Source organism: Larus michahellis, chromosome 2, assembly GCF_964199755.1.
Source record: "Larus michahellis chromosome 2, bLarMic1.1, whole genome shotgun sequence".
Taxonomy (NCBI): Eukaryota; Metazoa; Chordata; class Aves; order Charadriiformes; family Laridae; genus Larus; species Larus michahellis.
In genome coordinates this window covers 14,436,475-14,463,990 of record NC_133897.1, presented here as the reverse complement: position 1 = coordinate 14,463,990, position 27,516 = coordinate 14,436,475, and positions in this window count along the sequence as shown.

Here is a 27,516-nt window from a genome sequence, read left to right as displayed (position 1 = left end):
AACACTTGCTGATGGCCCACATGTCCTAGTTTGGCTTTTCTGGAGGTCAGACACAAAGATGACAGAGTAGATAGTCAATCCCTCCTGCTCCTGAAGGGCTGGCCCTGCTGCTTCCTCCTTGGTCTTTACTCCACTGACAAATCCTTCTAATAAACAGAAACCTGCTGTAGCAGATGACCTTTTTCTTTCTCTATGAATGTCTATATCATGTATTATTATCAGTTGCAATATTGATGTCTTTTTGCAGGCATCTCTAAAAGAATAACAAAAGCAGTTTACAGAACCTTTGTCTCTTGAAAATTTGTTGTCAACAAAAACACAAACTGAAATATATTATTTATACTGGTAAATAACAAATAGAAGGAGTCTGCATAATGGATAATAATCATTCTTCATTGTTTTCTGACCTATACTAAAACATAAGTTCCAGTTTTCATGAGTCATCCTAATTAGAACAGTAATTGAAATTAGATTTGTTTTTCCATCATAAATAGGTCATCCATTAGAATAAATCATCTTATTGTCTTGCAGAGCTGTACAGGAGCCATGCAGCACACTGGGTTCTTGAAGCACTGTGTTCTGGACAATCAATAAGACAAATTTATGAACATGATTTGTTCAGTGAAGTAATTTAATTGTATGTAATCTGATCAGAAAGGATTTAGAAAAACGAAGTTGGGAATTGGGAAATGAGTAAAGCAGATGCATAGTAACACAAAAGCAAACCAGTAACATGAAGCTACCAAAATGTTGATTCAAGCTTTCATAGATCGGCCTATCTTCCTGGCTCAGGAAGCTTTTTGTATTAAACTCTGGCAGAAGTTACCCAGCGCAGGCAGGCTGATACTGACAAAGCAATTTGCACCGTTGTGAGAACACTGGCACTAGTCCACCCATTGGGTTCCTGCTTTTTATATTTGCAGATTTTGAGTGGGCAGAAAGTTGTTTACAGATCAAGGGGCTGATCCTTACTGGCACTGTAAAAAGCCTTCTGGAGCCAACTAAATTATCACACATGTCCTTTTTTTTTTTTAGAAAAAAAAGAATAAATTAAAAAACTCGTACATACATTTTACATTCCAAGGTGCTGTTTGCTGCCCTCTGGAAATATCTTTATTGTTCATTAAATAACAATAATAAAATATGCACCCAGAGTTGAGTAGATAGGCTCACAGGACACAATTAACCACAAGAAGAAGATGAGATTTACAGCTTGGGTGTCCTGTTTCCCAAGAAAGTGCCCTGCAAAATACTTAAAGGCACAGTTTTCTAATTTATGTCTGCAGCTTTGCAGTGAAAATCAGCCCTTTGCAAAGACTAATTTTACAAGCTCAAAGAAAGGAATTTTACACAGACATGAGAGGAATAATCCCACCTACCTATCAGTAAGGCAAGACACACGGTATAATCAGGACTTGTTGCAGCCTGAGTGGGAAGCCAGCCTTCCTGGTGTGAACATTGCACATTGGTTAAATAAGTCTCACTCTGCCAATGTAACTAAAATACCCTGTAGAGAGGGGCAGCGTGCTACCCTGGGCACATTACTGCACTTATTCCACAATCCAAAACTGGAAGCTCCCATCTAGCCATCTTGATCACCAGCAGAATAAGGCCACATTTTTTCTTTATGCCATGTGTCTGAAAAGGAGTGAGTGATGGAAATTGATATGTATCTCTTCTGAGCATGGCCAGAAAGATGGGCTTAGTATTGAACATAATCCTTACCTCCCTACAGGTCACATAATTACAGAATCACAGAATGGTTGAGGTTGGAAGGGACCTCTGGAAGCCATCTGGTCCACCCCCGCTGCTCAAGCAGGGTCACCTAGAGCCAGTTGTCCAGGACCAAAGACAGCTTTTGAATATCTCCAAGGATGTAGACCACACGACTTCCCTGGGCAACTTGTCCCAGTGCTTGGTCACCCTTGTAGTGAAAAAGTGCTTCCTGATGTTCAGAGGGAACCCTTTGTGTTTCAGTCTGTGCCCATTGCCTCTGGTCCTGTCATTGGACACTACTGAAAAGACCCTAGCTCCATCATTTTGGTACCCTCCCTTAACATATTTATATATAAGAAACCTGCTGAGCCTTCTTTCTCCAGGCTAAACAGCTCTCAGCCTTTCCTCATGTGAGGCACTCCAGTCCCTTAATCACCTTCATGGTCATTAGTTGGTCTCTCTCCAGTACGTCTATGTCTTCTACTGAGGAGTCCAGAACTGGAAACAATACTCCACAGGAGGCCTCATCAGTGCTGATTAGAGGGGAAGGATCACCTCCCTTGACCTGCTGGCAATAGTTTGTCTAATGCAGGCCAGGATACTCAGCCTTCTTTGCCACAAGAGCACATTGCTGTCTCATGTTCAGCTTGGTGCCCACTAGGAGCTCCAGGTCCTTTTCTGCCAGGCTGCTTTCCAGCTGGGTGGCACCCATGATATGCTGGTGCCTGGGGTTATTCCCCCTCAGGTGCAGGAGTTTGGAGGAATGACCTGAGCCTGTCTACTAGTATCCCATCTGAGACTAGAAGAGAATTGTAGCTGCTGACTTCTTGCAGTAAAACGAGGTCCCTGTGCCTAAACCAGAGTATGCCAAACAAGAACTGAGTTTACTGCAGCCTGAGCATCTCAGTGAGGTGATGTCTTACACTTCTCCAGAACTTCATGTCTGACTAACTTCCTAGCCTTACTTGCCCTTTGGAAGAATGGGGCCCAAATCTATAAATGGAGCGTAGTTGTGCCTTCTCTTTTAAACAAGAGAAAAATAATAGAAGGCAAATGAAGTCGGCTATGTATGGTGGCTTTCCAGAGTGTACTAAAGTACTGTTTGCAGCTCGCTGTGAAACATTTTCAAAGTTTCTTAGTAAAACACGTGCAGTCTCCAGCTTTGAAGCTTAGATGCAGCTGCCCAGATCTTCCTTTGTTTCCACTGTGGGAAAGATTTTCAAAGTCTCTTTGCTACTAACTGCAGATAGTTGTTTGTGTCAGGGCCCTGAGTGTGCTACTAGTTCTGGATGGCCCTAACCTCCTGCACCTGGGGCCTCCCCCACACCCTGCTCCATTTATGCTCAGGCTGGGGCACATTGTCCTGCTTTGACAATGCTGCAGGTGTGTCTGGTCCTTGTCCTGCTGCCTGGATGGACCTCGGACACATGCTGTAGCTAGTCTCCAGCCTTGTCTCTGGTTCCATCTTGTTTTACTCCTGACTGGACCCCTTGGATGTACCCAAGACATGATTCATCTTTTCATCTCTTGCCTTGATGGAAGCTGTTGATGAACCCTGTTACCAGACCCCGTGGGATTGTCCCCTACTGGGGAGGGCACTGACTGCCCTGGGTCACCATGGCTACCAGTCCCTGAATGAGTAGCCAGCCTCCACAGTGCCCCAACAGTGTGATTTTCCTTATTTAGAGGGAGAAATTTGTCAGTGTAATGGGTAAGCTACAGAGATTACTTATTTATCTTTATGAGAGTAATATTCATAAACAAAAGACATAATCAATAGAAAGTGTACCTTGCCAATTTAAGATTTTTGATTTAAACAAGATTATCGTCTAAAAAAGTTGATATAACTTGGAAGTCTTCTATTATTTCCTGTCATTTTAAAGTTAAATATCTTTCACAGGTATATCGAGAACAGATTAGACTCTACAGAAAGGCTCAACAGGTTCAGGGGGAACAGCCTCTTCCTTTCCCCTAAGAATTAAAGTCTTTTTTTGCAAGGTCTGCAAGTGGTGAAGATGCATAAAATTTGAAAAAAATAAATATTCAGATCAATTGTTATCAAGCTCACGTGAAAATATTTCTATTTTGTGTCACTTTTGTAACAAATTCTGAAATAGGTTATTTGAATAATTTTGAAAATGTTTCCTGACAAGCTGGGATTTACTCAAAAGTAAAGTACTTCAAGTTTCATTAAATCATTTTTAATTGAAAAATATTTAAAGCCAATAAAATTTTCTAGAAAGTTGTCACAGAATGCTATTTCAACCACTGAGAAAAATACAAAAATATAACATAACAGATGCTATTGAATTTAGCCTTTGTAAGGAAAACTATTGGAGCATTTTTAAAGATCTACATAGTCAATAATTTAACTGGACAGAGTTTAATAAGTTTATAGTTAAGCTAATATTAGAGATGTACAAACAAACTCACATCTTAAGATATGAATGAAAACAAACAAAATACCAGGCAACTGCTGAATGGACAAAAGGTCTGTTTTTGAATCTGACATGGCTTTCTAAATTCATTATGAATTATTGAAGTCTTGTGAACTGCATGTCTTTTTCTGATTACCCTCTAGAATTGCCTGATCCTCCAGTCATGGTATTTTATAAACGTAAGATGCATAAATCGTAGAATCATAAAATCATGGAATCATAAAATTGTTCGGGCTGGAAGGGACCTTAAAGATCATCTAGTTCCAACCCCCCTGCCATGGGTAGGGACATCTCCCACTAGACCAGGTTGCTCAAAGCCTCATCCAGCCCGGTCTTGAACACTTCCAGGGAAGGGGCACCTACAACTTCTCTGGGCAACCTGTTCCTGTGTCTCACCACCCTGACAGTAAAGAATTTCTTCATAACATCTAATCTAAATCTACCCGCTTTCAGTTCAAAACCGTTATCCCTCGTCCATCACTACACTCCCTGATAAAGAATCCCTTGCCATTCTTCCCATCAGCCCAAGAAGTACTGAAAGGCTGCTATAAGGTCTCCCTGGAGATGTTAAATAAAATAAGAACATAAGAGAAAGGATTTAAACTTTTCTGTAGAAAATGTTTATAATAGGGAATTCATAATGCCATTCTCTTTGTCTCCAAAATTATTCAAATATACAAAGTCTAGCTCACCTTTTGATTTATGCATCTATTAAAGATGAGTGATGATAAATATTCCAGAGTGAATGCATGCATGGCTTTGATCTCTCATGTTTTAAATGCTTGTTAGCAACATTCTCTTGCTGACTACCTGAGAAATGGTCCAGTTCTTCCCAATACCTGCTTCCATGATGAGATCTTAGAAGAACTTGTTGATTGCTTAGTTATGGAAAAAGACAACTTTGCTGATAAGATGGTTCTTTATGGAGAATCCCTTACCAGATCCTAAGGTATGGATCAAAACAAGAGACTAAAGGAATTTAAATTTACTTGGCATTATTTTCTAGCAACACTTTTTTTAACCTCTCAGATGGATTTTAGTTCTTTAAGTAAGGCAACAAAATACGTGTATGGAATAGAAGAAAAAGGACCTTAGCCAAAGAATAAAAAATTCTGTAATTAGAGAATTTAGGACAAATGGACAAACTTTTGCTTGGTTTAATAAGACAGAAGTCCTTAAATAGGAATTGAGGTGATTGCTTAAGAAAGAATTGCTGTTCAGGCAAGAAGTTCAAGCTTCTGAGTTCTCTAAATTGCTAAAGAATGTTAACTGTGTCTTGGTTTTCAGTTATCATTTCAGGTTATTGGAGAGGTTTACTTTCAGAATAGACGCCTATTTCTGGATTCTGCATTGTTCCAATTTAAAAAAAAACAAAAAACAAAACAAAAAAAAATGACATACTATAATAAATGGCACGTAACCTGTGACCTATATGATGCATTTTCAAAATGTTTATTTTAAATTAATTAATTATTAATAGCTAAGAAGTTGTTCTGCTTGAAAAAATGTTATTAACTAGTTATCTTTTGACTTATTTTGAACTTCCATATGAAATTCAAAACTGTATCTAGCAACTTAGTTTTTAAGATGTCACTTATTAATGTTTCAGTAAATTGTTCAGTACAACAAAACCATTTATACAATTATAGCAAAAAAATCTGACCCTCCTTTTTCATACGGTAAGGAAATAGAATGCTTTAACATAAAAAAAATAATTAAAAAATTAGTCTCTCCTTATGATTCACATTTTGGTTTTAAAAAAACTACAGGCATCTTTAAAAATTTGCATAATTCTTCCCATTTAGTATGAAATTAAGCCGATGATTAGAATGCAGACTAAAAATCATATGACTTTTAATACTAAATATAAGTGAAAAAATGCACTTACAAAACCTCTTGTAAATGTGTACTAGGACCTAACTGCTGTACAAAGTATCAACAACATATGATTTCATAAAATAAACCATTTAAACTGAGGACTATATTCTTACTCTCTAACATTCATGTAGAATATTAAGGCTAACCAGATTTCTGCTTGGTGAAATAATTCTGGAGCGTTGAAATGGCACGTTATATAATAGAGGTTCAAATTAGCACTGTTAAAGTTACTGAAAGAAAATATATTGCCTGATTTGAGGTCTCATGACAAATTCAGACATTAGCTGGTCTTGCCAAAGTTTTGTATAATTTTCACTGGGCACAGGAGGAGAATCAAATTCATTTCATCTGTTGTGAACAGTTCCACCAAAGCAAGGTTGAAAGGGACCGAGCCAGCTGTGCTATCTGCCCTTGCCTTGACACAAGCCAATCGTCATCTATTTGCTAGAGAAACATAGGGTAATTTAATCAGAGAACAAGTTCATATAATATATGCTCTTTATTTACACGAAATGATGGGCCAGGTGATACAGTGAAAAAATAAATTTGTTCACCAGTTATGAATGCAGGCCAGAAAGAGACTTCTGGATCAACAAATCTATTTCCCTGCTGAAAAAGGTAACCAGGTCTTTAATACTCACAGTACTCACTTTAAATCTGTATCAAGACTGTATTGGGCCACCTCTACACTGACTTTGGGAGGTAACCGTTGTAAATGATTCTTATTTTTGTTGTCTTATCATTATTATCATCATGAATTATTCAATATTATCTGTTTGATTTATTCAAAAACATATATTGTGTATGATCCTAAGTAAAGAAAAAAAAAACAAATTGAGAATCTAACTGTGGGCAATCCTGTTGCTTTAGTTTGTCCTTTTAAGACATTTTCTGTAATAAATTCTTCTTCAGTTAATGGTCAATGCATCAATGGATTCCATGTATCATAACAGCTTTGAAAGAAAGGTTGTTTTTATGTTGTTGTTGGTAGGTAGATTTAAATGTTTTACTTCTGAAATTATTGTGCTAATGCTGTAGGAACAGAGCTTGGTATTCTTTCAGAATGGCAAAATGTAAAGGTTTTAGGGTCAAACTCATAGAACGTAGTTAAACATTTTTGTTATTTCATTTTGAAAGAAATGTGACAAGTACTTGTGTCATATAGGACTTGAGTATATTAAATATTAATTTCCACACTGCATTAAATATTCATAGATCTAATATATGACAACTATGACTTCATGTCAGTCTTGAAAAGGGAAGTTTCTTTCCTTGTTTTTGACATCTCTAGTCAAGACTTACCTAGATCTGTTTTTGAATCATCTCCAAAGTTGCTAATTATTATACCATAAACATTCATTTTTATTTTATCTTGCCAAAGTGGTGAAAGATATTCATCAGGCTCATAAAATATTAACAACTGGACTTCATTTTGCAGTATTGAGAGGTTTTAAGGTTCTGAAAAAGAAGAAATTATTCCTGAGGGGGAAGGAAGGAAAAGGAAATGGGAGATACAGCTCTAATCCCAACTAGAAGAGATGGGAAGACCATGAACATTCCAGACAGGATTTATACTTGTAAAAACCCCATATTGTATAATAATCAGCACAACCCTTGCTTCAGTATAGTCCCTGAGGAAATAACAGAGATTGACAGATCCAGGTTAAATTTAAGATCATTGCTATTGCTTTTTCTTTTGCCTTTTTGTGGGTTTGTCATTAAAAATATTGGTTTTGAGCAGCAGGTAGGTAAATTCCAAGAACTTCTTTTAAATAAAAATGGTCACAAATAAAGGTGGTACTTAAGCTGGTAAAGTAGCAATGTCTCTATGACAAAAATACTTGTAATGGGCTACTGAATTATCTTTTAGATAATTTGTTAAAATCAAAGAAAATAGTTAGTAACTAAAAGCATTACCGTAGTTATATGTATAACATACCACAGTTTTAAAAACATTTCTCAACCTTTCTGAGTAATTACTGGATAAGAGAGAGCATTAAAAATGCAACGCTCTACAGGAAAGAACAGAGAGAAAATGACTGTCATCTTAGTCCTGAATGCTGGGGTTTTTTGAGGTTGAAACATAAGAAGACATTTCATGTCTATGGGCAAATATTTCCCCCTCAGGTTTCCTGACAGTACTTACAATTCCTTTAGGAAATCTGTAGGTTTTCCTTCACCTTTACAGAGTTTATTTACTTCTTGGACAGATATAACGGTTACAGTTACCTCCAATGTTGGATAAGGATTTAAAGTTAATTATTTCAAACTATTGCATTTTTTTCCTCAGACGGTTACCATAATCCCTTAATACACTAAATCTGATTCTTACTGTTTACAGGACCCACCTGATGAAATCAGCAAGGAGAAACAAGATTTTGTCATAGAAAGTAGCCAATTGTTTCAAAGGAGCTACCTGTTAAATTATATTCATTATTTCATGGCTAAGATTCATTTCACTAATGCATCTAAACTGGGTGCTCCTGGTTCAAACCATCTGACTGATCCCTTTATAGATAATGGGGGAACTTCCAGTGAGTGATGTAAGGACCTCAAGCTCATTATCACCCTATGCCACATCCAAAAGAAAAACTTCCCACCCAAGTTGTATGAATCATCTTGGAAGTGCCTATCTCCAATGATTACGTAGTAAAACTAGAGACCTATCCCACATCGGGTATCAAATTTTTAGGTGCCTGAAGTTAGGTTAGATGACATCTGGTGTCAGGTGTCAGAAGACAACCCCAAACCACATCATTATCTTTCCTTTAAAAGCGGTTATTTAAATGCAAGGCATTGTCATTCTGTCCAGTTTAATGGAAAATCAGAAGTGTTAGATGAGATAGGCTACTTACATCGGGTTATGTTTCTAGTTTCGTGATGCTAGAGAGAACTTTATGTATTCTGAGTATCTGTATAATCTTGGTTATTCCGCGTACTTTCATAAAGTTTATCATTTCTTCTGATAAAGAGCAAGTGAATTTCTTTTGTTCTTCTGAAAGCCAGAATTTAAGAGTGGTCTGTAACAAGTGTAGTAACACATAAAAACACATAACAGGGAAAGAAGACGACTTCCCTTGGGTTGAGGAGGAGCGAGTGAGGGACCAATTAGATCATCTAGATATTCACAAGTCCATGGGCCCTGATGGGATGCACCCGAGAGTGCTGAGGGAGCTGGCAGAAGTCATTGCTGGGCCGCTCTCCATCATCTTTGAAAAGTCCTGGAGAACAGGCGAGGTGCCTGGGGACTGGAGGAAAGCCAATGTCACTCCAGTCTTCAAGAAAGGCAAGAAGGAGGAGCCGGGGAACTACAGGCCGGTCAGCCTCACCTCCATCCCTGGAAAGATGATGGAACAGCTCGTTCTGGGTGTCATATAGCTCACATAGCTATAGTGCTGCCATGGATGCCTATAGGCTCTTCAGGAAGGATAGGCAAGCAAGGAGAGGCGGGGGTGTGGCCCTGTATGTTAAGGAGTGTTACGAATGCTTTGAACTTAATGATGGTGATAATGGGGTTGAGTGTTTATGGGTAAGAATCAGGGGCAGGGCTAACAAGGCGGATATCGTAGTAGGAGTCTGTTATAGACCGCCCAATCAGGATGAGGAGGCAGATGAAATATTCTATAAACGGCTGGGAGAAGTCTCAAGATCGCGAGCTCTTGTCCTCGTGGGGGACTTCAATTTGCCGGACACCTGCTGGGAATACAATACAGCAGGGAGGGAACAGTCTAGAAGGTTCCTGGAATGTGCTGGGGATAACTTCCTGACACAGCTAGTGAGAGAGCCAACTAGGGAAGGTGCCCTGCTGGATCTGTTGTTTGTAAATAGGGAAGGTCTTGTGGGGGATGTGAAGGTTGGAGGCTGTCTTGGGAACAGTGACCATGAAATGATAGAGTTTTCAATTCTGCGAGAAGCAAGGAGAGGGGTCAGCAGAACTGCTACCTTGGACTTCCGGAGGGCGGACTTTGGGCTTTTCAGGAGCCTGGTTGACAAAGTCCCCTGGGAGGCAGTCCTCCAGGGCAAAGGAGCCCAGGAAGCCTGGATGATTTTCAAGAAGGAAGTCTTAAAGGCGCAGGAGCAGGCTGTCCCCATGTGCCAGAAGACAAGCCGTCGGGGAAAAAGGCCGGCCTGGCTAAACAGGGAGCTAGTGTTACAACTTAGGGAAAAAAAGAGGATCTATGGCCTCTGGAAGGAAGGGCAGGCCACTCAAGACGACTACAAAGAGGTAGTTAAGCTATGTAGGGAAAAAATCAGGAGGGCCAAAGCCCAGCTGGAGCTAAACCTGGCGTCTGTTGTCAAGGACAACAAAAAAAGCTTCTATAAATATATTAGCAATAGGAAGAGGACTAAGGATTATCTCTGTCCTCTAGTAGATGGGGCCGGCAACATAGTGACCAAGGATGAGGAAAAGGCTGAGGTACTTAATGAAGTCTTTGCCTCAGTCTTCAGCAGTAGGACCAGTTGTTCCCTGAGCACCCAGACCCCTGAACTAGAAGACAGGGATGGGGAGCAGAATGAAGCCCCTCTAATCCAAAGGGAAATGGTGAGGGACCTGCTTCAGCACCTGGATGTGCACAAATCTATGGGGCCGGATGGGATCCACCCAAGGGTATTGAAAGAGCTGGCGGAGGTGCTCGCCAGGCCACTTGGTATCATTTATGAGCAGTCCTGGACAACCGGGGAGGTCCCAGCTGACTGGAGGTTAGCAAATGTGACACCCATCCACAAGAAGGGCCGGAAGGAGGATCCGGGGAACTACAGGCCAGTCAGTCTGACCTCGGTGCCTGGGAAGGTCATGGAACAGATCCTCCTCAGTGCCATTACACGGCACATGCAGGAGAACAGGGTGATCAGGCCCAGTCAGCATGGGTTTGTGAAGGGCAGGTCATGCCTATCAAACCTAATATCCTTCTATGATAAGGTGACCCACTTAGTGGATGAGGGAAAAGCTGTGGATGTTATCTACTTGGATTTTTGCAAAGCTTTTGACACCGTTTCCCACAGCATTCTCCTGGAGAAACTGGCTGCTCATGGCCTGGACAGGTGTACTCTTCGCTGGGTAAAAAACTGGCTGGATGGCCGTGCCCAGAGAGTGGTGGTAAATGGAGTTAAATCCAGTTGGTGTCCAGTCACAAGTGGTGTCCCCCAGGGTTCGGTGCTGGGGCCGGTTCTCTTTAATATCTTTATCAATGATCTGGATGAAGGGATTGAATGCACCCTCAGTAAGTTCGCAGATGACACTAAACTGGGCAGGCGTGTTGATCTGCTTGAGGGTAGGTTGGCTCTGCAGAGGGATCTGGACAGGCTGGACCGATGGGCTGTGACCAATGGTATGAGGTTCAACAAGGCCAAGTGCCGGGTCCTGCACTTGGGTCACAACAACCCCATGCAGTGCTACAGGATTGGGGCAGAGTGGCTTGAAAGCAGCTCGACAGAAAAGGACTTGGGAGTGTTGGTTGACAGCCGGCTGAATATGAGCCAGCAGTGTGCCCAGGTGGCCAAGAAGGCCAACAGCATCCTGGCCTGTATCAGGAATAGTGTGGTGAGCCGGACTAGGGAAGTGATCATCCCCCTGTACTCGGCACTGGTGAGGCCCCACCTCGAGTACTGCGTTCAGTTTTGGGCCCCTCGCTACAAGAGGGACATTGAGGTGTTGGAGCGTGTCCAGAGAAGGGCTACAAAGCTGGTGAGGGGTCTGCAGGACAAACCTTATGAGGAACGACTGAGGGAGCTGGGGTTGTTTAGCCTGGAGAAGAGGAGGCTGAGGGGAGACCTTATCACCCTCTACAACTACCTGAAAGGAGGTTGTAGAGAGATGGGGGCTGACCTCTTCTCCCTGGTGACAAGTGATAGGACGAGGGGAAACGGGTTCAAGTTACGTCAGGGGAGGTTTAGATTAGATATTAGGAGACATTTTTTCACTGAAAGGGTTATTAAACATTGGAATAGGCTGCCCAGGGAGGTGGTGGATTCACCATCTCTGGAGGTGTTTAAAAAAAGGGTAGATGGGGCACTGAGGGACATGGTTTAGAAGTGGCTCTTGTCAGCGTAGGCTAAAGGTTGGACTCGATGATCTTAAAGGTCCCTTCCAACCTCAACAATTCTATGATTCTATGATTCTATCTCGAGGCACGTGGAGGAAAGGAAAGCTATCAGAAGTACTCAGCATGGATTCACCAAGGGGAAATCATGTCTGACTAATCTGATAGCCTTCTACGATGGCATGACTAGATGGATAGATGAGGGGAGGGCGGTAGATGTGGTCTACCTTGACTTAAGCAAGGCGTTTGACATGGTCTCCCACAGCATCCTCACAGGGAAGCTTAGAAAGTGTGGGTTAGATGAATGGACAGTGGGGTGGATAGAAAACTGGTTGAAAGATAGAGCTCAGAGGGTTGTGATTAGGGGCACAGAGTCTAGTTGGAGACCAGTGACGAGTGGTGTTCCCCAGGGGTCAGTACTGGGTCCAGTCCTCTTCAACATATTCATCAATGACCTGGATGAGGGGATAGAGTGCACCCTCAGCAAGTTTGCTGATGACACCAAGCTGGGTGGGGTGGCTGACACACCGGAAGGCTGTGCCGCCATACAGAGAGACCTGGACAGGTTGGAGACCTGGGCAAAGAGAAACCTTATGAAGTTCAACAAGGGCAAGTGTAGGGTGCTGCACCTGGGAAGGAACAACCCCATGCACCAGTACAGGTTGGGTGCTGACCTGCTGGAGAGCAGCTCTGTGGAAAGAGACCTGGGAGTCCTGGTGGACAACAGGATGACCATGAGTCAGCAATGTGCCCTTGTGGCCAAGAAGGCCAATGGCATCCTGGGGTGCATCAAGAAGAGTGTGGCCAGCAGGTCAAGGGAGGTCATCCTCCCCCTCTACTCTGCCTTGGTGAGGCCGCACCTGGAGTACTGTGTCCAGTTCTGGGCTCCCCGGTTCAAGAGGGACAGGGAACTGCTGGAAAGGGTGCAGCAGAGGGCTACAAAGATGATTGGGGGACTGGAACACCTCTCTTATGAGGAAAGGCTGAGGGATTTGGGTCTCTTCAGTCTGGAAAAAAGACGTCTGAGGGGTGACCTTATCAACACTTATAAATACTTAAAGGGTGGGTGTCAGGAGGATGGGGCCAGGCTCTTTTCAGTGGTGCCCGGGGACAGGACAAGAGGCAATGGGCACAAACTTGAACATAGGAAGTTCCGCCTAAACGTGAGGAGGAGCTTCTTTACCCTGAGGGTGGCAGAGCACTGGAACAGGCTGCCCAGAGAGGTGGTGGAGTCTCCAACTCTGGAGACATTCAAAACCCACCTGGACATGTTCCTGTGTAACCTGCTCTAGGTGACCCTGCTCTGGCAGGGGGGTTGGACTAGATGATCTCCAGAGGTCCCTTCCAACCCTATGATTCTATGATTCTATGATTCTATAACTCTCGAAACGCATGTATTTCTTAAAACGTTTAAATGAAAATTTCATCAGAGACATAGAACTCCTACTGAGTAATCCGAATTCCCAACTGTGAGAGGAGAGTGATACATCTTTTGTGTTATTCCTGAGTCTCCTGGGGAACCACTGATATTTCTTGCTTATGGAGTTCCTCCTTGCTTTTGCTCTCCAAAGTTATTGTTCGTGTCTTGTGTTTTGGCCATATGAAAACTCTATAATATGGGCTTGCAGGCTGGACTAAAGGTTATCAGTAATATCAATTTTTGACATGAACTAGAAGTTTGTTGACTAGTTTCAGAGCTGTAGGAGTTGCTAAAAACTGGAAAAAAATAATTTTTTTCTTGTACTTTTTGATCATGGAATAATTTTTTCTGTGCTGTATCCTTAACAGGTACAAACGTTATAATAGCTGTAGTTAAAGTATTAAGTGAGTGGAATATTTCCCCCCTAAAAACGTGTTGTTGACTTTGCAGACAAGAGTTATGAAACAGCTGTGTGTGGTGTCATCTGGTGAATTTTCTTGCCTATGAGTAAGAGGATGTGACACACTAATTTTACCTTAAAAATAGATACTTATTCTTTTAATAAAGATTTGGTTAATACTGATTCCATAGTTATATTTTCCTGTTCAGCTGCAATTTAGTATTTATTGAAGAAAGCCAGAAGTTGTTTGATCTTTTTTCAATACACTACAGGAAGAAACATGCTTGGGGAGGAGGAGACTGTTTCCATTTTTGGCATGTTTCTACAATTGTGTTTTATTGACCATATTCCATATGGCCACCCCAACTACTCTGTCGCAACAGTTTTTCGCTTGAAGTAAGCCCTGATGCCATAGAAAAATATATCGAGAGCGGAACAAGCAAAATGTTACACCAGCACATCTGTTAATTGGATTCTAACATGCATCAATACAACCTCTGTCCATCTTATCTTCTATTTCCTATTCTCTGGGCTTGTATTTTGGGAACAGGTAAGTGTAAGCTTAAAACAGATATGTTTGTAGTTTGGGACACAGGGATTCTGTAGACTTCTCATTCCTGAGCTCTTCTGAAAATAAGCACCATTTCAAAAGTATGGTGCAGATGATTAGCATTGCTCCATCACAATTTTTTTGGCTTTACCATGCAGATATCAAGCAGCACAAAGTCGCACCTTCCCCAGTTTCCACTGGCAGAAGGTAGCTCTCAACAACAATGCCAGAGCAAGCAAGCATGATGGGACTGAACAGTGATGACCACACATAAGAAGAATGCTGCATTTCTGCATCAGTTTTTAAAGGAAAAATACTGAAAGTTCCCCTTATACGAGCTTTGCTGATAAGCATTTACAGATTTCAATGGTGGTGTCTGCAGTTTGTATTGACCAGTATCACTGACTGTACACGCACATTACTCTAACTTTCAAAATAAGCAGTTACACAGTCCGGTATTTAAACTGTTTAGAAAGATTAACAAAACTGGCAGCTAGTCAACAATTAGGCAAACCGTAATCTTCTCAGCTCTTCAGGGAATCACATATGGTTTTCACATAATGGGAGTAGAACACCCATTTTCAACAAGAACAAAAAAGTTGAGTTTGTATGCAAGATATCTGAAACAGCTTCTCACTGCTGCAGGTAAATTGTGTTGTCTCAGTCAAGAGCATAAAACAGACCTAAGCTACAGGTCACTGTGAAAGGAGAAAAAAAATCACATCCTGATATGGCATACTGGAATTCCTATTTTTGTCTTTTATTTGGTGTATTTTTTTAAAGGTTTTGCCTTTTTGAATATTATGAAGGAATTGTAACTACAGAAAGGTATCTATCTCATGTTTTATGCCTGTCTGTCCAGGACTCTGAAGTGGGATGCTCTCAAAGGAGCTTCTAAGGTACATGTAATTTTGATGTGGAGAAATTAGCAGGGTGTGTATAGATTATTCTTCTTTGATGTTCCCTGTCTACCACAATAGTATCATCCTGAAGAATATGAATATGTTTAAGCACAGAGAAATGCTTTCCTCTGGAGAGATATGAGATGGCCTTAATTGAATAGTGCTGAACAAACAGAATGACATTTTACCCTTCGCTCTATTTTACATGTCTCTTTTTTTCAAGCCTTCATAACATTTTTCACTCTTTTTCTACAACACTATCAAAAAGACTGAATCAACTTTATCATGTCTGTATCCCTTCCTCTTCTTCATCTTTTTGAAGTAAAGAACCGGTGTGACCCATTTTCCCAATCTTCAGATCTGTCTCTGGCTCTTGAAGTGAATAAAAATTGAGTGAACTTGTGAAAATGCTCCTAATGCTTTGCCAGTTTCATCCTCCACTTCCTTCAGCACTCCTGGGTATGTGTAATCTGGCCAAGGAGCCTTGTCAATTTTGAAAGGCTATAACCTTTTAACAACCATTTTCTGCTGTATTTTGCACGCTTCCTAATTTCTCATCTGCTTTCTTGGATGCGCAATTTGGATACAATTTAGTCTCTTTCATATATAGAGGCAGATGTAGGGTAGCATTTCATCTAGCTTTTTCTCTTCTAAGTCCCTACTGTCTTTCATGTGCTCTCAGAATTTCTCAAAAGCATGTATGCAGTTAGAAGAGACGAGACTTAACTCTATCTGCTCCGACAAAAAATCCATGTGGTCTAAGCCACTCATTAGTTTGTTACTAACATCAACCACTCTTTTGTACTGATGATAAGATTAAAAATACAAGTGGGACTGATGAAACTTTAAGTTTTATAAATCATTTAGAAATTGGAGTTTAATTTTTAATCTTTAGAAAGCACTACTTTTTAAAGAATGATGAAATTTTAGAGGCATACTTCCCCCTCCCCCCGCCCAGTTTACAGGCAATCTATACTATCCAATGAAGACAAAATAAATTATAAGAAGAAAATAAGGAGGAACAAAAAAGTAATGAGGAACACATTTTAGAAAATGGGAGAGCTCTTCTTCTAATATCATCTGATGCCTTAATGATGTTTTTAAATAGATTTTCTTGTAAGATTTGGAAATTCTCAAGTTACATACACACCATCTGATTAATAGATATACTTATAAAGGTCAGGAAAGTGATACAAGCACAAAAGCCACAAAGACAAGAATTCAGACCCAACGAACCTTTGATAATGAAAATATTTTAACTTCTGTCATCGCCATGAAGCTGGGAATGTTCAAACAGTGAGTAACCCATATTGAAATAGCCCAGAGGGTGGTAAACAAGAAGTTTCTTAATGTAGTGCAAGCCTGATCTTGCTCCTGCTTTCCTAGGTGACCATCAAGTACTCTGACCATGAGGTAATTTCAGATTTTTCAGTTTTTGCTGTGACTAAAAATTCCTTTCAATATCTGAAAACCTTAAAACAGATAAACAAACACCAAATTTTATTATATTTCTGAAAAAAAAGTTTTATTTTAATGTATCAGTATTTTCCAAGTGAAAACAGTTGTTCAAAAATATTCCTGGTAGTGTATTCTGAGGTCAAGATTTGGCTTGTCATGGCTTCCACTCCCAATCTTTTTCTTCTATGCAGTATGTTGGTAAAAGAAAGACAAAGGCAAAATCCTGACTGACTTCCAGGATCAGAAGCACTGTGATTAGCATGTAATAATTAATTCTGTGTCGTGGAAGTCAATGGCTATTTTGCTATAGATAATGAAGGGCGCAGGAACAAACACAGGGAAAGAGCCAAAAGAAATCTTCCACTATTTGCCTGACAAAATAGACAATCTCCTGTACTTTACTTTCTGTGTCACCTGGATTGTATTGAGAAATCCCATCTACTGCTATTAAAGAGAGTTGTCAGGATAGACTGACTCACTCACTCACAAATAGCACGATCTCAAGTGATTTGGAAAGACTATTATCCAATAAGTGGACATTAAAAAGAAAAAGGATTAGGCTGTATAAGCTGGTTAGTACATAAGAAAAAGACAGAGGGTCACCTGGACAATTAAGGAATGAAACTTTACAGTGTCTTGGAACGGATCTAAATCCATCTACTTGCAAAAACAGTAGACTAGCTTTGGTTTGCAATGTGTGCTTTTGCAGTCTGCTATGAAGATGCTCAGGAAGGGTCCAAGGACAATCATTTGGTTCATAGATTTGTCCCATTGATGGTCTCTGGAGTTTCAAAACCTAATATACCAGAAAATAAAGTGTATCCTCTGGTATCATCCCATAATAATGACCTCTATTAAGCTAGCGTTTCACTGTTTAATCTGCTGGATAATGTAGAGAGAAGGGAAAAGACATGACTGCCCTGTCAGTACCACACTTAATACCACATACCCACCATGGAAACAAAACATGAAAATTCAAGCAGGGCGTAGGGCGTGTAGCAGCTCTTGATATGTTCTTCTATGTTTCATACACCCACGCTGAAAGTCAGCTAGCTCACTATCATTTTCTCCCTTTTCTTTCTTATTATGTGTCAAGTAAATCCTTTTTTACATAACTTAACATTACTGAGCTCCATTGGCTGGCCTTTTCTCTTGTTGAAGTGAAGAAACAGTGAGCAAAACAGCAGTTCCTGTACTCACAAGTGGCTGTCCAACTGCCATTCTTCTGTCTCACAGCACACCAAAGCTTCAGAGAGAAAAAATGTCCTCTCTCCCAGCATATTTTGCTAAAAGATATTAATAGCTTGTCTCCTCCTGCCAACCCATGTTTTTCCCTTTATTTTTGTCAGTTTGATCTGTTGCAGAGCTTTTGAATACAATCACTCAAAGGTCTATGTAGAGTGGAAGTGATTCCCCTACAGCGCTCATATTTTAAATATTTGTTCCACATTGCTGTGCTTTGTTGTTTTATTTTGCTTTTGATCAATGTAATGTGTTGATTCATAGTACTGAGACTCTTTACTTGTCTGAGGAGGCTCTCATGGGTATGTCAACACATAGATAGCTGTGCTAGCTGGAGCTGAAACCGTTCCAAACTAGCTTGAATACCTGAAACAGAGTATCTGCATTAGCACCATATTCTGTCTGGACTGATTGGTCTTAGTAAGAGAATGACTCGTGTAATGCAGCTTCCAGAGTTGCTGAGAAATTTTTGCAAGCTATCCTGTAATAGTGTCACCTTCATGTTCCCCCATTTGAGTTCTCAAGTAGTCTGTAAAGCAATAAACTCTTATTAGAGAAGTGGCTGGTGGTCACAGTCCCTGCATTCAGTACCCCTGTCTTCACATATCTTTCCCGTTTTTTTTTTTGGGGGGTTGGTTGGGGGTTTTTTTTGTTTGTTTTTTTTTTTCCTAAGTAATTTCTGGCCTCTCTGAGCCCTTTCAAGTTGGGATGTTTGACCCTTGCAGCCTGCTGGGTTCATGTCCACTCACAGAGTACTTATCTTGCAGCAGCTGCCTAGATCTGCACTGCAATCTGTGCAGGACAGGAGACATGATTAATGGGGACCTGGTGAGTAACAGACACTGGGGAAAAAAGAGAATGAAACAAGCTCATAACAAACAGGAAGGGCCAAGGGCACACCTGTCCTGTTAGCAGTGGTCAAATAACAACTCTTTGATTAGGCTATGTATCATGGTTTCCTTGAATTAGTAACTATTGAATGGAATAACACTGAAGCCAATGTCTCTCCTTTAGAATTAGAAAGATAAATCAGTTTTATTCTAAAACGTATCTACCAAACACATTTTAAGTTACATACGGTCAATCAGATCTGAAAAGAAACTTGTAACAGCCTGTTGCTAATTACATGGTGGTCAATATTTTACCATTTATTATTTAAAAAACAACCTTTTCCATTAACAGGACTTCTCAAGGTATTAGTAAATCACTCACTTGGCCTGGAGCATTATCTTTGCAAAGATAAAACAAAACCATGTTTCATTGTCTCTTGGCTTGAACACTGGTTCATTAGGGCTGCACTACTTCCAATAAAAGGAACATTGAAAGACATTAGCTCTGAAATTAAAACATATGAAGCCAGCAAAATGCTGCAGAGGAAACAACGTACAGTAGGTCATACTGCTGGTCTGTGAGCATCCCAGAGAGGAATTGCATTCAGAACAAATCACTCCTGTTGAAGCGATGTACATTTACCTCCCACAGCCAGAGCCTTTCCTTATTTGTAAGAAATATGGACACATCAGTCTGTCTGGTGAAAATGAAATAGTCAACTGTTCAAATCATTATTTTGTTAAATGTACATTAAAAAGTGTGCTTTACTAGACGGATATGATGATTGGATGGGCTCTGAAATTTATTGTCCTTGAACACACGTTCATACAATTCAGTAGGATGTATAGCTAATAGGCTTATAAAAAAGCCACATTAAAATAGTATTACTTAGATGACATGATTGCATTTCAACAAGATCCAGCTCATTTGGTGCACAGATAACTTACTTTGAACTCTGGATATACTATTTTAACTATCACCCTGGCAACTATTTTTGCCTTTGCGCATGCTTGTCCTGCCTCAGGAGTGAAGCACAGATCCTGTTGAAACAAGCTAGGCCTACAATGACATTTGATGAAGCACATTTCCATAACAACTGTAACCATCAAGTGGACTGACCCTGAGTATAGTTTTTCCTACCTAATATCCATAAAAGCTGTCAACAATGACAGTCACTGCTCCACAAAGAGGCCGGAGACTTATTCTGCTGTGGTCAAAGGGGAGTTAACTCACTCTTGCCATGCAGGAAGGTCCCAGCAGAAAGCACATATTACTTAGAAGGCAAAAGTTTATTTAAAGTAGATTGTTTAAGCTAGTTATGGATTTTTATTAGTATGACTTGTTGGCTTTTTATTCATACAAAACAAGTGTCTTAGAAAATAAACTCTTCTCCACTAGGATGGAGAGTGATTGGGAGAAGGAGAATACAATAGTGTTTTCTAAATTCAAACCGAGATAGATCAATATCCTGGAAAACTACATGCTCACTGAGATCATAACATGATTTGGCACAAAAGATTAGAGACTGTTACCGTGTGAGAGGTTCAAGGTTGGATTTTCTGTGCAACCTTTTGTTGGAATGCAGTTTTAATAACCATCTGGGAGGGCAGAGAGAAGAGCAAAGAGAAGTTGGCCGGGTTGCTACATAACATTACACATCTTCTGGTCTGCTTGTGCATTAGCATCAGCTCTCAAAGAAGGTGTTTGTTTGATCTGCTAGCTGGAAATAAAATGCAGTGGTTGCCAGCAACAGTTCATCAGGAAGTGAAAAACTGGGAGAGGTGAGGAGAGACTTAAACAAAAACAAAAGGAGAAAAATTTTAAATGAGGGAACTTGATAGCTTTATATCTGAGCTTTAGTATGTACACGTCTGTAGTATCTCCTGTCTGCAATGAGAACTACAGTATTTCATACAGCAATGCACCACAGCACAGTTATTGCCTAGGACGTTTCTAATGCGGGACACAAAACGCCGTTCATGAAGTTATAGCAGAATTACTTATGTGGGCAGAATGAAGCTATGCATACTGGAATTCAGCCAAACCAGCTAGAATTATAATACCTACTCCTCTGTAATAGACACCTGTAGCATCATACCCGGCCAGAGTTTTAGTATTAATTTTCATGTGAAGAACAACTCCTTCCCAAGTGTACCCAAATATCTGAGAAAGGGAGCACTGCTCAATTCAGGCTCACAGGGACAAGCGCCACTAGCCTGGTACAAACACTATTTTCTGTATCCCCTATGTTTTCCTTGATGGTCTTCCAAGAACTGGTAAAGTCCAACCTTTCTAAAACAGTTAGAACTAGTGAAACACAGCATAAGGTAGTTAATTTACCAAGGAGTAATTAAGGACATCTTCTGTGTTCATTTGGGTGGATGATATATGCGTTATAAAGTCATGTCATAGTCCTGTGAAAAATATAAGGAACTAATCCTCTATGTGGTATTTGGAAGGTATTATCTCTTGCATTTGGAAGATATTTCAAAAATAGTGCCTGGGAACTTTAGCATGTGTGATTTGGCTTGGAATCAATGAACTCAGTGGAGACGTACTGAGTTATGAGCTAAGGAAGTGGGCTGAAACTGTGGCTCTACTGCAGTCACTAGCAAATAGTCTACTTATTTTAATGAGGCAAGAATTTCATCACTGGATCTCACAATAAATCTAATAATAGGTACTACAATTTTCCCATGTGAAAATACAAATTACTACACTGGTTATCGTTCCATGCTTATATCTAAATTCTTACAATATCATTCAATGAACATATGACTAATCATGCTATTATATTGCTTAAATGGAATATTTGAGGTGTGAAAATAAAAGAAGAGAGAGAAAAAATTCTTCATTTTAAGGACTATACCTTCCTTTTGGTATATATTCTATTGGTATATGTTCTATTATTTGATTGTATTTCATTATTACTACTGTTGCTATTATTATAGCTCATCATATGATGATTATTTTATTGAATGCTCTTATTAGAATTTCTCAATTTCGGTTATATTTTGAGTCCCCCTGCATAACTTTATTCATTTCATTGTATTCTTAAAATAACTACTAAATAGTAGAAGGAATCATAAAAGTTCTTTTTAAGAAAAGAAGGGACCCTGGTTTTTGGAAAGTAATACTGGCTTTCACATAGGATAGAATTTAAATTAGCACATGCGATCTAAATTCTATTGTTAAGCAATGGCTGGAATATATCTTATGTCATAACACAAACATACAGGTTTACAGAATTGTCTGATGGAAATATTAAAGACACCTACTGGCCTAAATTCACGTAGTCAGTCTCCATTGCACAGAAAAGGGAATGAGTATGGAACATATTTCACTATAATCTTTTCCCACAACGCTCTTTCATACTCCAGCTGAAATCCAGGACAAAATTTCTGTTGATTTCAGCAGTGGATGAGAGTGACCCTGTGGACTTTGGATGAGGCTTTGCAGTTCCAAAGCACGCAGAGCAGTTCTTGGTATTTGAATGCACATTTCTGCAGGTATGGATTTGTTCTAGTGTAGCAGGTCATTAAAAATTCTTTCATCAAAAAATGAGAAAGATCAAATCTTTGAATGAAGCATAATGTACATGAAGACTATGTTTTCATGAAATGAAACAGATAATGAAAACTAAGCTCAGTGTAGTCAAAATAGACTCTATTTTAGATTTTAAATCTAAAGTTTTAGTCAAGACAACTGGATTTTTACATTTTGGTGTTGTATCACAGAACATTAAATTCTTTTATAAAATCATCTTCATAGAAATAAACAATACTCTCAGGAACACTTCACTGAGATCCCTCTTTAAGAGAAAAAAATCACAAAGTATTAAAACTTAATGTCAATTGTGAAGAACAAAAATACTACCCTTATCACCTAACAAAAAAAAAAAAAACAGGAAAGAATTTAAAGATTAAATGGACATCTATACTGATGATTTTTCACATTTGCAATGTAGAATTTTTAGAGTTTTTGCCAGTAAGCCAGAAGGTGTGAGAGGTGAAAACACATGCCAAACAGTACCAAATAATAGGTCCTACATACCTGGTATAATAGGAGTTATTTAAAAAGTACTGTCAGAGGAAAAGCAGAAAACACAAAAATCTCAACTATGGCACTCAAAACCCAATGAAAGTCCACACCTAGAATTATCAGAATAAGAATATGTTAGCAATATTTAAATATTTTTCAAAATAAGATTAAGTAACAAAAATTATGGAGAATATTATGAAGAACCTAAGAAAAAATATGCAGGATAAAATAATATTTCAAATAACTTCTGTTGATTTACATGATGAAAACTGCTGTTTACATGCTCTTACTTTTCTCTTTCCTGTTTTTTTCTGACTCTTGAAAAGGTCACCCTTCAAACCAATAGTCCCTCAGAGCCACGAGGTGCTAATATCACTGAAAAAAATTGTTTCTCAGCTCTCTTTAAGTGAAAAAATTGATAGTGATGAATGCACATGTGCACTTTTACTAAGAGGTCTGACATCAGACAGTAAGTGATCAGCTGAATGAACCAACAGACTATTCAAACCTGAGTTATCTTAAAATAGAAAAAAATATATTATTTGTTGATCTGTAGATAGTGAACTGAATTTGTTAAGCTCACAAGACTTCTTTCAGCTAAGAATGTTTCAATTAGAAAATATTTGAGATAAATCAGAGAATAGATGATGTCTCTAGGAAAAAAAATACACTTCAGTGGTGTTATCAAAAACAAAAAAAAATTCTAAAGCATTGTGGAAAATAATAGTGAGGGTTTCAAGATCACTGTTTGTATAACTCACGTACCACAGGCCTCAGTTCAGTAGTTCACAATCACAATATTAATAGGTAAGGCTGCATTTCTCCTTAAAGAGTCAACTGACGTCCACTTATTGGTAAAATGTTTGAAATGTTTCAATAAAAGTCTATTTAATGAGAAATATTATTTTGATTATTAGCAAATGGTTTTTAAATTCTGGTTGAATTCACTGTTAAATCAGTTTGAGTCCGCACCACTTAGAGAAAGTATCCAGACAGGTTGTCTTCATCCTATTTAGTTCAAGCAGGCAAACATTCTGGCGCTTGAAGACTCGGATTCACCTTTATCTCTGGCAAAAATAGCGTGGACTTGTCTCATTCACTGCAACTGGAAAACTGTTCCTTGTCCTTCCTGTGGGAGCTGTTCCACTCTGTATAAAACATTTAAATTTTAATTAAGCCAGAGAGTAAATAACTCGCTACAATGCTTAGGACTCTCACTGGAGAAGGGGAACATGGCTGTAAATGTTCTCTTACTGCTGCAATCAGGAGATTTGAGCTGTGTGATCTTTCTTCTCAAGTCAGTATTTGAATTAACAGATCACCAGCCACTTTTTGACGGGGATCCCTCTCGTCCTTCTGTTGGAGCTTTCAAACCTGAAATTTTCTTTCCAGTGGAGAACATAAGGTATTAACTGCATTATTGGTCTGTGCATAGGCTTTTGCTTTCGAACGACAAAGCCAGGGGGTGTCAACTGAATATTTAATTCCTCATACAAAATGAACAGCATCAAATAGAAATGTTCAGGCCAAGACTTTATGCTGTTCTTGATTATCCTCTCTCATAATAATTCAGACATTTTTTCTAATGGCTGAAGGTTGGGTATGTGTATTTCTCTTTTAGGAGGGAGAACTGACCGTTAAACAAATTCCTTACCTAGAAAGCTTTTTCACAGAAGAATTGCTATGTCCCTTTGTCAATATTTCTCTGAATCAACCCTTTTGGGGTTTTTGTGCCTTTCTTCACATCTTCTAAAGTTAAATGTTTCAACTGGTGTTTAAAGACTTTTTTTTCCTAATTCTTACAGCATTGGTCTTCTAATAAAACCTTAATGCAGGCTTTGACTCTCAACATATTACATACAGAAAGAGGCATATAAGAAGCCAGGAAAAAATAAGATGCTTTTGTATATAGTTAGCAATTTATGCGTATGATATAGGCAAGCATGCACACAGGCAAATGCTTTCACATATGTATCCACTACAATTGATCTGTACCACAGAAATAACCGTGTCATTACCATCAATTATAATAAACATGTTACAATGATGAAAGATACATATGTTCCAGCAAGACTAATGCACACGATAGAGAAAGCAAAAAGTAGTCCTTTCTTTTAAGTGAAAATTTTTCAGCAATTTTCATTGAAATTTAATTTCACATTTTCATAATAATTTCTACTATTTTAACTAGTAAAGAAAAGGGTCTTCTCCTGCTTTTTTGTGTAAAAGCATATTAAGAAATCCTTGTGGTCTCTCACAGTTTCCTCTGTCTCCTTTTTGTCTCCTGTTGGTTACAGCCTAAAGCTCTGGAAGGGAAAACAGATAGCATCTGCTCAAGGGTGTGAGATTACATGAAATCATAATCTTCTAAAAGAGAAAATTCAGAAAATGTACTTCACTTGCCAGACTTTCACAGTTTCCATCCAACTAGCCTTTTGTGTTTTTTTTTTTTAAAGTCACATGCTGTGTCACAACAAAAAAATTATATTCAGTGCATGAGTAAGGCTACATGCAAGTGTTGCAATAATAATAACAATAAAAAAAATCATAAGGGGATATGTTACAAACAGATGCCCTTTTTATTTTGGGAAGCATCTAAATGCTGAGAGCTGAAGCAATTCCAGATTTCATTTCTGCTGGAAGTCCCTTCTGAAAGACAGAAAGAAAAACTACCAAGAAATCCAATCCAGTTTTCAACAAGAACCAGAGATTCCAACTGTTCTGGCTTTATGCCACGTTCGTATGTGAATGACTCCCCATGAAATTTCATTATGTGGTGGGTGCTCCAAGAGGAATTTGTCAGCTGTAAATCACCTCCCTTCTACAGAAGCAACTATTTTGACACTAAATGATGGGGCATCATTCAGTAGGCAAAAATAAATAAATTATTGATTTAATGCAAATTATTTTACTTGCCTGCAAAGTAAAATGTCACATGTTTCTCGATCCTTCATACTATTATTATATAGACATACAACTACTGCATACTGCTACTTCTTAACCATAAGGAGCTCAGTGCTGGGTTTCCTCCCATGGTATAAGCTAGTAAGCTCTGTAGAAGAACCTAAACAGAATAGCTCTTATATATAAGACTGGTAATGCTGATCACCTAACCATTTCTGTCGTGATAATTATTAGGAGGAAATATCCCAGCTTGTGGTCAGGTTTATTTATATTAAAAAAAATAAACCACCTCCTCTTGACCCTAGTCTTCATGCTTCAGCTGTATGTAGTCAAGGACGTGAGACAGGATTCTTCAGAGATCAACCATCCCATCCAGAAAAAACATCTAAAGAAAGTGGCATCACATTCTAGAAATACTACATTTTGGTTCTGGTTGAGAAAGAGCTCTCTGCAGCAACTCCAAAGAGCCTTAACTTAAATATCTAATTTTTAGAGAGATGTAATTGAATGAGATTATTTCTGTTGAAGCTTACTAATTAGCAAATTCTAAATAAAAGAATCAAAAGCAGAACACTGCTTTATTTTTGATCTTTATAGGTATGGGAAGAGGATATGCATGAGATCTTCAATGAATATACCTCACATATAGACAATTCTATCTGGCCTTTTTATCCTGTGAACTGTATCCTAACTAGGCTGTTAATAAAATAATTTTTCCTTTTTATAAGTGGAGGGTTTTAAGGAATACTCTTTAACAGGCTTAAGCTGTCTCCAGTCTTCTTTCAGAGAACTGAGTTTAGGATACTTGGTAGAGAATTAGGACACAACAAATTTGGTCCCCTTCAAGATATGATCTCCGCAATGGACTGAAAAGTGCCTTGTCACTGTGACGATGCATCAGCATGTGCTTGGTCTCTCCTGCTCTGAAAGACTGCAACACTTGAGCTGATGCAGAATCCCAGGGCTGGCCGTGGGCAGATCTCACTCTTGGGTTGCCAGCTGGACGAGCAGGGGATGTTTTTGGGGACCGTCAGGAAGGTTCAGCAGAGTGGCATCCATCTCACCCACCCTTTCCTTCTTTTACCTCCCACTGGAAAACATGGCAAAGCATGTAAAGAAACATTGCCCTACCACGTATAAAAAAACCCAAAGGTGTGGAACAGTGAAGCTCAGAGGGAAATGGATCCAGATGTGCAAAATCTCTTCTTCCTGCACACCCTCATAGGAAGCAAAAGTCGTAATCCTCGTGGTTTCCAGAAAGCAAAGGATATATGACCATTCAGTCCCAATGAAATTGTACTTGGTATAAGTTTACATGAGAGCACCGGTACATCTCTATCAAATGATGAATAGTCCCCCCAGCGTCTCCCAGTCCTTCAGAGCGCTGCGCTCTGCTGCTTCCATAGCAACCAGCAGTGCTCAGGATGGGGCCACCGCGCTGCAGAGGCGCTTGGTTCTCAGCAAGCTGGAGACACAGTGCTACAAGCTGACTTTTTCATTCCCAGCCGTATAACTGTGGCAAACTGTAAGAACATAAATTGTGCCATAACAGCCATGGGGCTGTTTAGTTGCTTGTAAATTGCTGAAGGGATGGGAGGGAGGAGGGGAAACCAAAACATCTATTGCAGAGTAATCACTGTTGTTGTGAGCATGAGAGAGAGTTCTGGGTTTGTATTTTGGAAAACCATGACCTTT